Source organism: Manacus candei, unplaced genomic scaffold (assembly GCF_025592945.1).
Source record: "Manacus candei isolate 608988 ecotype Guabito, Panama unplaced genomic scaffold, ASM2559294v1 h1tg000003l, whole genome shotgun sequence".
Lineage (NCBI taxonomy): Eukaryota > Metazoa > Chordata > Aves > Passeriformes > Pipridae > Manacus > Manacus candei.
The window spans coordinates 3,384,100-3,397,109 of NW_026138051.1; the positions used below are offsets into that span (position 1 = coordinate 3,384,100).

Sequence of the window (13,010 nt, forward strand, 5' to 3'; positions counted from 1 at the left end):
TTCTTCCCTCAAATATGTGGTGTATATATGACAAACACCAGGATCTCCCATCTCACCCTGTAAGTACAGCCTTGGCTGGAGTATTTGCTGCCTTTTCTGTTGTCACCATAAAGGATAAACTCTGCCAAAAGTAGCAGGTCTACTTCTCACTGGATGTGTGCTGGGCTCAAGTTAATGTAGGACTCGAGTTGGCTAACAGGGTTATATGTACTTAATGTGCACATCTATTACCCTTCTGTTTTAAGATGTGTGAAAATTATTCAGGGACTAATATTAAAAATAAGATAATAGTGATTAATTTTCCACAATGATCTATTTGGCTTATATTACCTGAATCAAATATACGGTTCAAGCTTCACTTGCCTGAGCTTTCTTGAAAACAAATAAAGTCGAGTGCAGTTCACTGTCAAAGCCGTCTACATATGAAACAAAATCAGCAGGAAGAAAAAGGTCTGAATCATTAATATCTGGAAAATGTCAAAATAAGTGGAGCACAGCTGTCTGAACAATAAACAGATGGCTAGCAAGAATGGGATTATTTATCAATAAACTGATAGGGAGCTACAATGAGGGCTGAGGCTCTACTTATGCCCAGTTTTATTAAAAGGATTCACGCTCTCCAATTAATTCAACAAATAAGTAAGCATATGATTTTTTGGCTTAAAACAACTTATTATTCTCTTCTTAAATTAAAATCAATGGAAAAATTTTAATAAAGTCTGATTTCTTAGCCTATATTCATACCAGCGTCGAAAATGCAATTCATTATTTATTATCATAAAAAACAAACAAGCTGGAAACCTCTGTGAGATAAGAATAGGAATTACAAAAATAAAGCTGAAGTTTATATTACATGTGCATTGAAAGTCAAGAACATATAATGACAGATTTATATATAAAGAAAATTACTCCTGTATCCTACTCAGTGATTACAATGAGAAAGGTAAAACATGTCTGACAACTTATTGCCTTATAAACATGTTTTATATTTAAAATACTCCATACTCTTCCCATTTTTGCATTATTCATTAGTAGTTCTATTTAGTTACAAGAAACAAAAACTTAATTTTTATGTACAGATAGCATTACATTAACTGTAGTTACATTTAAGCCTCCTGTAATTAAAGACATTTAATCCCAAATGCTAAGAAAAAGCCTCTGGAGACCATTAACTTGAAAATTTGTTTACAACTTTTGGATAGGATTTGAGGATGCTAACTTTCAACCCTGAAAAAGTCACCTCGCTATTTATTTAAATTAAACTTTCATGGATTTAAAATCCAATTTAAATATTCATGACAAATATGCTTCTTATTTAGGGAGAAATGCATGCATTAGAAAGCATACTGATTAAACTCAATGTAGTTTTAATGGAAATGGGTAAACTCTTGATTAGTGGCCAGTAAAAATCTGTTTTAATTTACATAAACCCACATCTTCTCTTTGAACCCAAGGTCTACCTCATTTAACTTTGTGTCGCTTGACATAAATAATTTTAGTATTGTTATACCACTGCTAATGACTTTCAGCAGAATCTTATAACATACTCTGACATAGGGTTTATAATATTAATGCTAAAAAAGAAGATGAATACAAAAGAGCGAAGAAATAGATTTATTTCTTGCTGCATCATTAATTTTTAAGTCGTTCCTCCTAAACTATCAGTAATTTTTTTTTTCAGCTCTTGATTCAGAAATATCTCTTGCTTTTACAGAAAGCCTGTTTCAACACAGGAGATTTGCAGATTTTTAGTCACAATGAATTCCGTGTTGCTTTCAGTCACAGCCACGCAGCATGTGGGACGTGTAGTAGTTTAGCCTGGGCCTTCCTTGGTGACCAGTTTGTAACCAAGGAAGTGCCCATATTACCTGGTATTCCCTACGATTTTTACGTAAGCCAGGAGCATAAGAAGAAAGGAGGAGAGGCCTTCACCCTCTTTCCTTCCAGTGGCTCTGAGGGTGCGGGTTCCCTGTTGTTGGTTCTGCCGTGGTGGGGAGTGAGGCCTGGTGAGGCCTAGTGAGGCCTAGTGAGGCCTACTGAGGCCTGGTAAGGCCTTGTCGACCTTGGGAGACGGAGGTTGCCGGTGGTCATTCCAGCGCAATTTTCTGTTGTCCCAAAGAGAGTAGTAAGATATTCTTTTGCTAATTCTTTAGTTTGCTAGATCCTGAGTTTCTGATCGTGTGTATATCTATTTTGGTTTTTTTGGTTTTTTTTTTGTTTTTTTTCCCTTCCCCCTTCCCTTTCCCTTTTCCTTTTGAAACTGTACATATGTTTCAATTGTATATAAATGTAATATAAGTGTAAATGTATTTATATATATTACTTTAGCTGCCTCTCTCTCGTTTTGGTTCTCTTGGTGTTTTTCTTTTCCCTTGATTTTGGGGGAGGGGGGGAGCTCTTGTGGTGAGTTTTGGAGACTTGGCAGGGAGCCAGCTTCAAAACACCTCAACATGGCAGCCAGTGAGGAATCCACGTGTGTGTGAACACAGAGCGATCACAACCAGCGTTAATTTACTGCTCACAGCAGAAATAACCTGACACCTGGTTTGGCAAAATGGAAATTCAAGCCGAGAAACACTTGAGAGTCGTCACTCAAGGCACCAGCAGAGCAGAGCTGGCTGGGTGAACATCTATTTACACCTAAGCCCTGCAGTCTGTACCCGAGGAGGGCTCATCTACCCAAGCAGTGACACGGTCTTTTACTCAGCAGGAAAGAGCAGAAAATGGGCAATGTCATTTTCTCCTTTATGTCCAACCATTCCCCATACCCAGAACCAGCCGGGAAGCAAATCCTAAATGTTTTTGTTTTGAGACAATGTGTATAATTTTAAAGTGCTTTTGCTGGATGGAGGTAAAACACGTCATGCAGAATGGTTTTTAACTCCATATCTTGTTCTCTTATTTATCTTATAGGTGCACACATTATTCCTTCGTCAAGAGAAAGCAGAACAAGAAAGAAAACACTTAAATGCAGTAAGAGCTCTGGTCTGGTGAGCAACAGAAAGGTAAAAACCTGGAAGTAGCATCCTAGAACAAATAGGTTCTCCATGGTCATCAGCAAGACTTGTTTGGGACCACTGTTAACTACTGAGGCCACAGAGCTATTCAGTGATGTTGAAACATATTTTCATCATAAAAGTGATAAAAATGTTAACCTTTAGCTTTATCACAACAAATATCTGGAACAAGACTTGTGGCAGAATTAAATACAAGGAACATTCACAACATTTGACTTAGATTCAATCCCTTACAAACACTTAAATGAACAATTGAAAATCCTTCAAGATCCCTCAGATTAAAAAGGCACACTTAATTTGGCTAAAACTGGCTGCAATTTGCATCAAACCGTACTGTTCCAAGCCTTATATTATCAACTGAAATACTTAAATCTGAAAAAAAAAAAAGAGATACACACATTTAACTGGATTTTTAGAATGAAAAGAACTACAGTCAATGTCAGAGCAGTTGTTGGCTTCAGAGAGCACTAGGCCAGGCCTGATAGCACCTGGTCATGTTTGTAATATAGGGTATGAATCAACTAACCCACAAAAATGCAAGCGATACTCAAGGATGGCAGTAAAAGCAGAACTGAGTGCAAGAAACTTGAATACAGTCAAGCATAAAGAAAAACACATAAAGTTTGTGAACAGTACATGGAACTTGCAATTAATACTATGTTTAACGTGGTATTAATGCTAATAAACTATTTGCCAGGTGGGTGTAAACCACAGTGATAACCTGTTGACAAGAGTAAAATATTCTAGGAGCAGAATTCTGTCTCATCTGTGGAAACTGTAAAAAAATATCAGGGTTCTGGAGGGCAATGAGAAAACAGTTGTGGTAATTAATTCTAGTAAGTAACTGTTGACGGAAGGATTTGCAAAGTCCCTGCCTGTGAGATGAGATCAGGTCTTTTTGCCCCTGGGTCTGACCCGATTAAAAAAACCCACACAAACAAAAAAGGCTTAAATGTTCTCTGAAGAATTGTAATTGACATAAAAAACCATTAACATGTAATCATCATGCTTTGACTTCATAGCATCTCAACAGCCAGATGATGAAAGATGGTACAAATATACACTTTGCACACTTGCAGAAGCCTGGGTGAAATCATAAAGAAATCTTAATGTAAGCAGGACATGGCTAAATATTTAAACAATTATCTCTAGTGAAAACCAAGGCCATATTTCTGTTTGGTTGTCCTGCACCAACAGGCAAAGAAAACTCAACCCAGGAAGTTTTAGCCTTTGGAGCAAAACTTCCAGAAGTTTTATATTTCAGTGTGTCCACCCCTCCTCTCTTTCTAGTTTTTTTGTTGTTGTTTTTTGTTTGTTTGCTTTTGTGGGGTCTTTACTTTTTTTTTTAATTGAGCAATTTGTGCAGTGGAATCTTTCAGTTTAGGACTCCAGATATATCACAGAGAACAATAAGTTTTAGCATCAGATATCAACCTCTTATTTAATATGTAAGATTCAAAATTCAGCAATGAGACAAATCTTCCATTTTGTCAGAAATCAATATCTAATTTACCTTAGCAGTACTTCAGAAGCAGAATTCATTGGAAGTTATCACTAGAGTGGGTATCTGTGCTAGCTCATTTGCAGCTCATAATTCAAAAATCTATTTTAAAGACATGTTGTCCAGTACAAAATATTACACACAAATGAGCTTGTTACAGTCAACACTTTCCTTGAAACAACACAAATATTTTTCATTAGCAAGTCTCATCTCTGAGAGATCGTCTTGTCTGTGCATTAATTACACTGCCCTTTGTGCAAATGAATTTAGTTCCCATGTGCTCTGGGGCAGGGAATGCATGCTTTTTCACTCAAAATAATTTGGCAACTATAGCATGGCACTGCAATGTAAATAAATGCATTTTTATTGCAGACACACCTAAGAACATGCATGACTTTTCAAAATCCTTGGTGCTGTAAACTTGTAGAGGATACTTATGTCTGACATTCTCTACCTCCTAGAAGGTTCCACATTTAGTTTAAAACAAGAGATCAAAGAGTGGGAGAAAAGTTTGTTGTTTTGTTGTGGTTTCTTGCAAGACAGATCATCAGATATTGGCACGTACTCCAGCAACTTGCTATTTAACCCACGTGACAAGGCTTTGCCTCCTTTGCACTGGATTTAATATTCTATAAATGAATGATTTACGTGTAAGTGTAGAGAACTGAAGGTCTTTATTTAAAGGATTGAAAATTTCAGATTTCCAGAGCTTGCCACAATTCTAAATTGGGATTAAGACAGAAATTTTTCATTTCCTAGATCAAAACTTAAAAACTGTAAAAGCTTAATGGAAAAACTGTTTCAATTCCTAATAGACATTTCTGTTTGTTTCAATAAAGTGTGAAAATAAGATGTATTACTCAGACATCAGCACTTAAAGATCTAATGATTTGTTATGTCCTGTTTTTTTCATGTATCCTGAAGTCATTTGACTGTGTTTAACCACAGAAAAATCTATCAGTAACTACTAAAGAGATTATGAACTTCTTAGTAGATTTTTGCTATTAATTACCATCAGTTATTTCAAGAGTAAATCCCAGTGATGCAATCTCAGCTAAAATAAAATAAGCTTGTCTCCACAAATTAATCTCATCAATACCCAGAGAGAAATTTACAGGTTTTCTATAGTTGCTGCTTGCGTATGTTTTCTCTTGAAGTTATAAAATCATAACCAGTATAAGCCACAAGGTGACACTTTAGGACTACTGGAAAGAGATTATCATCTTGGCAAAATAAATGATTTTGACACTGGAATGAACTGGGCCAATTATTAAGTACACAGCAAGTGTGAAATTGGTCTAAGTCTTTTCTGAAGGGGATTGATTGCCTGGCTGCTGAGAGCCAGGCAGCCAAGTGCTGTATTGACCCACAAGAAGAAGAAAGGAACTCAGAAAAATTTTATGGAGGGGTCTACCTTCCTGTTCTCAAAGCCATAAACCAATTTTATTTATGGAGATGAAATCCAAATCAGAAGAGTGTGCCTGACTTGAAAGGCTTGCATTTCCAAGGAGAGCACCCCCAAACCTGGCACTTAGAAGTGGCAACATGAGATAGATGCGTGTGTAGCTGGAAATAAACCATACATTCAGCAAGTCCATAGATCACTGACACTTGTTTCAGCAACTGTTCTCTAATATGCTGCAAATGAAAGAAACTGGGTTAGAAGACATCATTTCACAATGTGCTCAGTGGACAGTTCTACCACAAGCTGCAGAATCAATGCTGGGTTCTAACAGCAAAGTTGTTATTAGAAAATTCTGATTCAATACTAACAAGTCTTTCTAGAGAGACACCAATTCTTAGCAAATCTTTGATGCAATTTGATTAAAACCCCAACCTTTCTATAACAGATAGTGCCATAAATATTGAGCACAAAAATACAAACATTTCAAAACAAGGAAAAACCTGTCAGTGGTCACCACAGAGAAGAGCTCAGTGCCTGCCCCTCCCATTCCCCTCATGAGGAAGCTGTAACTGCAGTGAGGTCTCCCCTCAGTCTCCTCTTCTCCAGCTGAACAGACCGAGTGCCCTCAGCCACTCCTCACACGGCTTCAAGGTTCTTCACCATCCTCATTGCCCTCCTTTAGACACTCTCTAATAGCTCACACAACCTGAGCTAGAGTTCACCTCTCACTGCTCTGCCAAGTCACCCTGGAGCACAGTATTTGCTCGCCTTAGTTGAAAAAGTCAATTTAGTTGACAAGTCAACTGAGGGCCCTCATGTAACCCCTTGAAGAAGAGACAGGTGGACATTATTTCCCTGGTTTTTCATCTCTTAATCTCAGATTGTCTTGCTGAGATAGGTGAAGAGATAAAAGGACTTAGGACTTTCTTGGACATTATTGTACTGTGTTAAAAAGCACAGTGCAAACCTGTTTTTCCTAAAGTCCCAGCACCTGTTAGACAATGATGTGTAAAGTAAGTTGATACTTCACTTTCTAAAATTCTGAGCATTCATAGAAAAGCAAAAGCAAACAAGACTGAGTTTCTTGGATATGGAGAAAAGTCTAAAAACATAGCAATACCATTTATTCTCTGTAAATTTGACAGAGATTTATGGATTTTAAAACACTATTTTTTTGCTGTTAGTTTTAGTACATTCTTGTCTACTTGAAAAATTTCCTTTCCCTACTGATTTTACCATTTTCCAATCAGCAGCTTTTTCCTCCCCTTTCCTACAGGGAATAGGCTATCATGGCAGACTTTCCTTTATTTGTTTATGTACCTTTGTATTATTAATAAGCCCTGGGAAGAGGGTTTGTTACTTAAGCTCCCTCTGCTGGCTCTCCAGCAGCAGAAACACAACAGATGAAAGGTTTTTCTCTTGCATTCCCTTTTTATTAGGCTTAGAGCTGGGAAACTGCTGTTGCCAAGGTTAGAGAGCACTTCTTCCACAAAGGAAGTGTAGAGGACTCAGAATACTAATGTAATAAAGAAGCTACTGGAACTAGGGACAGTAGCATCATGTATAAAATATTACTTAGGTAAGTCTGTACTTACTGCCTGCAGCACTCAGCTTCAGGCAAGGCACCCACAAATTGGGATATGCACTTCCTTCCACCCCTCATTCTCACCTGCTCAGGATTTAATGCCAATTGTGTTATTGACAGTCATAAAGCTTTCTCAATTATGAATATTTCACTCCCACCATTTCAAAATGTACTTTGGATATTTAGGTCTTCACTAAGACTTTGTATACAGACTTTGCAGATTGAAATGAGTTCCTACAGGACTGTGAATTCTGTTCCAGCTGTTCCACGAGGATGTAAAGGATATTAATTCTCCCCCAGGAAAATTTAAGAATCTCTTAAAAATAAAATAAAATTCTATGATCTGCAAATTAACAAACAAGAATATAATTTAATATTCCTCATGATTCACAGTTTCATCACCTGATTTATATTAGCTCTGCACCTGAACTGAAAGGATTTGGAATAATTCAGAGCATATTGTTGAAGCATGGTTACTAAGGGTATGACAAAAAAAGCACCTTGAAGGTCCCTGCAAAAGCCAGGAAGGGTTAAACAGACACATTGAGGAAACTAAGGATGTAGAAGAGATTAAAATCCATAGGAAATAAAGTATGTGATTATTTTGGCATTTGGTTTATATTTCATTTAAGTTCATCTAAAGGACTGCCCGAAGACTTACTCTCTTGAAGGAAAGAGAAACATTCCCTGTTTGTTTCTGTCATCAGTAAATAACCTTTAAGTGTTCTCTGAAATATTTTCCCTCTCCAGGAGTTTAAAGAAATGACACCACCAGTTCCCAGTTGCTTTGCTAGAAGGATAAAGAAGAGGCAGAGGGTTCATAGTGCTCTTTCCCTATTGCAGACAGACATCCCATCTCTCAACTCTTCCCTGCCTCTTTTCCCCTTCTGCTAAAGAGCTATCTAGGGCTAAACTCATCACTTGGCCAAAAGCAATGGAAGTTTTCCCATCTAGTCAAAGAGTGCCTAAAGGTTTAATTTGGATGGTGAACTGGTTCCTTCCAGTGTGACAATCAGGATTGGGCATCCAAGAAGCGGGCTACTGTTCTTGCTAAATTAATGCTATTTCCCAACCAGTTCCATGCAGGTCGATTTTTCATTATATGCACTTGCACATAAAAAGTTCTTATGAATACACCTGTATTTTGACACAATCACAGTATAAAGACATTTGAAACATAATAGTCAAAGTATTGTACAGATCATCACAGAAGGCAGGGATGCACTGGGAAGAGCAAGACAGCCTTGACTTCAGGGCCTTCTGACATCAAGGGCTCTGATCCTACTGCACTGCTTTTTAGAATTCCCACAACCCTGTTTTTAACCACAGTAAACAGTTGCTGAAGCCTTAATGAACCATATGTTCAGGATGGCAAATGCTCTGCTCTAAGAAAAGCCATAAATTCATTTGCATTTTCCAAAACTCCCCAATCAGTTCGTTCTTCTCTGTAAATTGTCAAATGCAAATGTCTCCTTCCAAGAATATAAATGAAATTTGTGTTTTATTGTACATTTCGTGCTGATGCACGTAATGGAACTCACATCACTCAAAGCACTGGGGACATGAGCACCTCAAGGTTTGCTCTGGGCTGGAATCAGGAATGGTGGCTCAAGGCAAACCCAGATCAATGACTATGTAGTTCCTTGTACTTCCATAAAAGCCTCTTTCTGTCATACATGTATGACTGTCATGTTTTTTCCAGCAGAAACTCAATACTGAATTTCTTCCTGAACAAAAGCTTTCCTCTATTTCACTGCTGTATTTAGAAAGAATGATACAGAATCAAAAGGAATATTGTTTCAGACTAAGAATCTGGAGTATTTGGCTTATCAGAATACTTTTAACCATGTCCACAAGCATGCTGAATATTCATCAGTATCTTATACTATTTCAGAGGGAGCACAAGCAGTTTAAGAGGCATTGCCAATGATGACCTCTTTGGTTTCATTTATGTGGAATGTTCCTTTCTTATTTATCCTGTGAACTCTTCAGAGTAGGTACAATCTCTTAATCCATTTGTACTGTGCCTAGCACAGTGTAGATTAGTGCCTAAAGTGTCTAAATAATGATGATTTCCAGTGGTTGCTATCTATCAGAATCCATTTTAAGGCTTCCAGCAGAGGTCACAATTGCTCAGTGGTTCCCAGGAATTCTTTTCTACACAGCAAACTAATTTCTGAAATCAAAGCTAGAAGGCTTCACTGCATAGCTGAGACTTTGCTGCAACCAAACGTGCATTAGATTATTTATTGGTAAGGGAAAAAAAGATGTAGCTAATTAATAATTGCCTCATATTTTGGAAAGCTAATGAAGTAGCTTTGGTCTCTTACAAAAATAATTTGCCATAAAAGATGAAGTCTCTGAGCGAAAGCAAATCATTTAATAGATTAACTGCATATTAGTAGTAATTTGCTTATGAAAAGGATACTCATATTAGAGAGGTTAAGGGTTTCACCATTGCCAACAAAAAAAAAACTTATTGTTTAAACTCTGGATTTTCATATTTGCCAACAGCATTTTCTGGATTCCTCTATTGTATCACAGGCCTGCTTTGATTTATACAAAGTTAGGAGTCTCACTATTACTGGAAGAAAAAGGTAATTATTTCTGTAGTAGAAAGAAAGAAAGAAAAAAACCCCAAAATTACAAAGTGAAATCATAAAATAGCATCAGGATTTTTTTTTAGAGTTAAAAAACCAAACTAAAACAGTACAGATAATGGGATTCTAGCTGAGTCAGTGAAAGTGTTGGGCTGAAGCAAGATGAGAAGGAAAAGCATCTGGCTGAAGAGCCATTTACAGGGAGTAAAATGGGGAATTAAAATGAGGGACAAAGACAAGTGAAGTAACATGAATTGGACTAATAGTGCAGTAAGTCACAAAATATCCATCCTGACAGTCTCTGCCACTTGTCTCTTCTCAACTTGACCTGTACCACTTCCTTTTGCTCTGGAATCCTCAGAGTAGCTGTGGCCCAAGGCTGTTTGCATCTCCCACTCTGCATACAGGTTTGTGTTCTTCCCATCCCTTCTTGTGTTGCCTGATTCTTATGACAGTGACTTTTTCTCCCACCTTCTTTTAACTCTTGTACTAATCTCCAACTTCCTTTAAGTGAAGCTTCTCTTCTTTTCCAAAGTTCTCAAATTCTTTGAGCAATCTGCTGAATGCCCATTTATTTTCATTTGGTTTGATCTCCTACTTCTTCTTTTTCTATTTATCATAATAACACTTTTACTTTGGGACATTGGTGGTCATCCTTTAAAACACTCAGTCTCCTTCTCCTGCTATTTTACACTTGATTCTCAGCCCTGTGTCAAGGCTGTTGCTCACTGTAGGTTTAGCCATTCATGCAGCTGTTGCATCAGTAAAGGCTTTGCTCTGATTTTTCCTCTCCATTTTCTCTGACCAACCCCCTGACCATCACTGCTGCTTTCTGTTATCCTTCTGCCTTTCTCTTCTTGATTTCCTCACACAACAACAGTTTCCACTCCAGCTTCCTTCGTGGCTTTGCCATTCCCATCTCTCTCTCTCTCTCTCTCTCTCTCTCTCTCTGCTGTTTTTAATGATCTGTTCAGTCCTTGAAATACAGTTTTAAATTTTAGTTATGCACAATTCTAAAGAAAACAGCAATGCAGATGTTACTGTTCTCAGTATGTGACAGTCCCCATTACAGCAGCAGCAGTAAGAAAGAGAGGGAGATACAGTCCTTGAGTGAAAGGTCAGTAGAAAGTAACGAGAGCTATGGAGGCTTCAAAAAAATTCTGCCTTCCTGCATTGCATTTTCAAAACAGTTGAAGAATTTGAGTGAATGAAATGTGTAGAATAGCTAGGTGATGAAATTCATACCAGCAAAGGTAATTCCTTTCTTCCTGACCACAAGGAAAGCTTCAGTTTTAATCCTGACTGGCAACAAAGTGGGTTTGTTTGTGGTTTTGCTTTTTTTCTTTTACATTTGCAAGGATGATGAATAATTATGTGCATACCTGCCAGAGCAAAGTTAAAGTATCTGCCAAGCTCTTTTTGATAATACAATGCATTGGGGAAAAATAAAGTCTAGCCACATTTTATTATGCATTTATTTATCAAAAATCTGTCATGCACATCTACCCTACCAGAATGCAGACTTAAAAGGTAAGAACAAAGGCTGTTTGTTTTGGGTAAAGTAATCTGCAGACTAACTCTATTGCTGTACTTAGAAAAGACTTACATCCTCTGCAAGGGCAAGGGGAAAAAACAAACCATCAACTCTGAGAGAACGAGATTTATTTAGCATTTTAAAGTTTCTTGAATGAAGTTTACAAAGTGATTCAGTCTGCTATTATTTATTTAGTCCTCTCCAAAGGACTATCAGTTATAGTAAGCTGCGTAAAACTGTTTGGATCTCTCTTCCTTTATGGATTGCTGTTTGAAGTGTGTACAGCAACTTCACTTGTTTGGGTATTAGTTCAATGAAAGCAGAGATAAGCCCAAATCAAACTAACCACTAACAGATTCCTGAGTCTATAAAGGACTATTAAAAATTTAGGAGAAAATGCTGAAAACCACCCTGGGATAAACAACTCACTGCCCAGTGTCTAACTGCAATTTTCAGGACAGTTCTTATGGAGCTGGATACTGAAGGTAACAGAACTGGTAGAATTCATCAAGTTTTTGATCACCTCTATTTATTTGTGCTTGAATTTTTATTTTATTGAGAGCTTTATATCCATCTTGGTAAACTTCCACTATATTAACCCTCACACACTGATGACCCTAATCCTCTGATAACAGACAAGCCAGAAAATCAACCAAAACTCATTTGGAGCTGGTGATAAATGTTCCTATACTGATCATGAATGGCAGACTTCATACAGGTCCGAAAAGCAACATAGGACTTGGAGAAAACCTTTCTGCCACTGAATCTCTTTGCCCAGTTCAAGAACAACAGCATACACAAAAAGATGCAAGTTGTTACTTGCAGGAATTATTCTGCATAATAAATGAAAAATATTATTTTTCTTGGAAAGCTATCCTGATGCTAACTTGAAATGTTAACCATAAATGTCTCAGTCTGTTCATACCTATTACTGGCATGAAGACACAGGAGTCTTCACTGGAACACAAGGGTTCCAGTGCTCTGATGGTGCAACAGAGTTCTGACTGGAGAATGACGTGTAAAAATAGAATTTTGGCAAGATCTCACATCTTCTCCCTTGAGGTCTCCCTCTCCTCCTTGTTTCCCCCAGCAGTGCAGCTCAACAGCTCTTCAGGCAGTTATTTAGGAGCACAAAGCAGCCTCAGGCATGAAATGCTTCAGCAGGAAGTTCTCAGCCTTCAGTACAAAGCTGTTTCTTTGAAATGTGGGCCTGTACATCAGTTCTTCTAGAAAAAGATAGGTTTTAGATTGTGCAAGCACAAGGTTCTGTCTGTGATGCAAGACCCAGGGAGATAGGTAATAATAATGAAAACAGACAGAGGACTGAGATTCCTCAGGCATTCCTCACTGACAGAATATATCCACACA

The 13,010-nt window shown here is 37.6% G+C and overlaps 1 long non-coding RNA gene across 2 annotated transcripts in view; it reads left to right on the forward strand.

Annotated features, from left to right (window-relative positions):
* Positions 1-2,038: 2,038 nt before the first annotated feature.
* The window catches only part of LOC127473155 (uncharacterized), a 100,153-nt gene continuing 89,181 nt past the window's right edge, over positions 2,039-13,010 (forward strand). For both annotated transcript variants that reach the window (XR_007905301.1, XR_007905300.1), the window contains exons 1-2: positions 2,039-2,125; positions 2,914-2,990. This is a non-coding gene — a long non-coding RNA (uncharacterized LOC127473155). The remainder of the gene's footprint in view (positions 2,126-2,913; positions 2,991-13,010) is intronic.